This window comes from Mandrillus leucophaeus, unplaced genomic scaffold (assembly GCF_000951045.1).
Source record: "Mandrillus leucophaeus isolate KB7577 unplaced genomic scaffold, Mleu.le_1.0 Scaffold296, whole genome shotgun sequence".
Lineage (NCBI taxonomy): Eukaryota > Metazoa > Chordata > Mammalia > Primates > Cercopithecidae > Mandrillus > Mandrillus leucophaeus.
Window position 1 is genome coordinate 1975124 of NW_012103098.1, and position 3050 is coordinate 1978173.

Consider the following 3050-nt stretch of genomic DNA (forward strand, 5'->3'; position numbering starts at 1 on the left):
CAGCTGAACCGGGAGGCACCGCCAAACAGGCTCTCCCCATCCGCCAGTCCCGGCATGGCTGACAGGCCCAGTTCAGTCTCTCCTGGCCCTAAAACCTTGGGTCTCTCTGGATGTGGCTTTCCCTTCCTTGAAATGTAGTGTTGGGTCCAACTTTTCCTGGACACCACTATGTGTCCATTCCATGTTAGGGGCTGGAACACTGTGTCCCCGCCCTCAGCACATTTACAGCCTGGTGAGGAAGCCAATAACACAGCAAAAACCTGTTCCCGACTCTCCTGTCTGCGGGAGGTTGCCCTGCAGGCTTAGGAGTCCTAGGGTGCAATGAAGTATCACACCACTTTATGGCCTGGGGCAATTCCTCTGAGCCTCAGTTTTTTTAATGGAGAAACTACTAGCCCCCTCTCCCCAGGTGGTTCTGAGGTTCCAATGATGTGGCGTGCCAGCTCCTGCGCTGGACTCACGTTGAGAATGCCAAATGACTGATTTTTTTTTTTTTTTTTTTAATGTGGCAGGGTCTCGCTCTATCGCCCAGGCTGGAGTGCAGTGGCACAATCTTGGCTCACTGCAACCTCCACCTCCTGGTCTCAAGTGATTCTTGTGCCTCAGTCTTCTGAGCAGCTGAGATTACAGGCACGCACCACCGTGCCCAGATAATTTTTGTATTTTCAGTAGAGACAAAATGTTGTCCAGGCTGGTCTCAAATTCCTGACCAAGTAATCCACCGCCTCGGCTTCCCAAAATGCTGGGATTACAGGTGTGAGCCACTGTGCCCAGCCTGAAGAGTGACATTTTTTAATCTCTTGTTTTGTGCATTATAGTTCAGGTTATTCTCACATTACTATTGTGCCCATTACACAGCTGAAAAAACTGAGGCCTGGAGATATCCTGGAAGGAAGAAATGGCAAAGGTAGCAAGGAACTCTGTGTCTCCTGGCTGAAAGGCCTAAGCATTTTTTCTGACGGCCAGCTCAAGCCTCTAAGAAAGATTCTGCTCCCCAAATGTGAGCCCCTCCCCCAGCTGGAGACCCCCATCACCATTCCCTGGGGATAGAGGCATCCTTGGCTTTATCTTTTCGTCTGTACTTTAAATTATTTCTAATTTTAATCTAAACTGTGCCAGCTAAATGGTGTCAGCGCCCTGCAGTCACAGCTCTGAATCACTCCCCACCCCTCTCTCCCCCATTGCTGCTACTGACACTAAGGGCTGGTGAGGGAGGGGCTGTCATGCAGGCTGAACAGGGCTGGGTACTATGGGCTCTGTCTGGGCATCCTCCCTCCCTCAAGCTGCTTGGTCAAGGAGACGGGAAGGGGCAACAGACAGGCAGGAAATTGGGTTGGATACTGTCTGGGCTTTCTTTAACCCCAGCTCCCAGGAGAATGGGAACCATATAGCCAGGGGTGGTGACAACATAAGACTTCACATGTGCTGTGTTCTCACTATGGGCCAAGACTGTGTTAAAGGACCTTTAACATAGGACCTTTTGTCCACACAACTTTCTCCATTCTGCAGATAAAGACACTCAGCCTTGAGAGGCCTAGCTTGGGTCTCTTGCTCTTAACAGGCACAAGCAAGTATTGGAGCCCAAATCATTCTTGGATCCAGAGCCCGAGGTCTTGGTCACAACACTGCTAACCCCAAGACTTGCCCTCTAGCCCTCTCCATGTGCACACCCACATCCTCATGGTCTCCCACACACTCACACACCCACACTGGGCTCTCACCTTCCCTCCTAGCACTGTCACCACACACCTTGTCACACCCCCTCCTGCCGCTAACACCCACGCCCAGGCACTCTCCGTTCCCCACAATCACAGTCACTCCCCAAGCATAGACTGTGTCCCACCAGTCACACACTCCTACCATGACCACACACTGCCAGGCTTACCCCAGTACTGTACCATCACATAGCCCTCACACCACCCCTCAGCCAGGTACAGCTGCCCAGACACCTCCACACCTCTCTGTCTCACACACACACACAACTGCACACATCACACATGCGCCATACAGCCTCCCTCTGCTGGCCTGCCCACCACGCCCCAGCTCACTCCACAGTAGGAACGAGGAAACCCCAGGGATCAGTCCCCTCCCTTAGTGACCAGGTGAGCCTGGTCACAGAAGCTCAGTGGCAGAGGGAGAGCCACACATGAGTACACGCACATACACACACTCATACAGATACACTCACACATGAGCCTGGTGGGCAGGCACCCAACACCAGGGGCTTCCACAATTAACAGATCTAAGGTACTCGTGGCCAGTTGGTCACCATGATATACCCAGTAGGCAACACTGAAATCTCCAGACACACAGGGACACACACACTGGCAGACAAGGACACACACACACACACAAGTCTGGTGACAACAAAAACACCAAGAATGGTACACACAGTTGCAAAAGACACACACAGAGCCTCAGGACACAAACAGACATACACACATTCACACAAGCAAGCCACACATGCGAAAAAGGACACACATGCACAGGCAAGTCCCACAGTGACAGCACAGAAGCTGACACAGACACACGACATACCCACACACCCAGATACCAGTGACTTAGCACAAGGAGATAGCGTCCATGCATACAGGGTAGGCATCAGAGAAGGGGACCCCCCCACACACTCACAGCAAATCCTTCTGACCAGGTTTAAGTGGGGGCTCAGTGGGGCTCTCCTGTGCCCCAAGAGTGAGGGAATTGGGGAAGTGGGAGCAGTTCCGATGGTGCTCTCCTTCTGCCTCTCCACCACCAGCCAGGAGGACTCCCCCCTCCCTCCCCTCACCTGGCAGAGCCCCCACAACGCGAGTGGCATCTGGGTTGGGGGCGGGTGCAGACCACACCGGGCAGGGGCCACCCTGCGGAGGGGTCTCAGAGGGGCGGAGGGGTGGGGCAGTAAGGGGGATGGTGGAGACTGGAGCCACGCCCAGCCCAGAGACGGATGAAGGGACCGAGAAAGACTCTTGAGACCGAAAGAAGAGACAGCGAGGAGGAGGCGCCGCGCGAGTCGGGCCTCCAGGGACCCAGGGGCGGGAGGCGAGGCCCGGCGG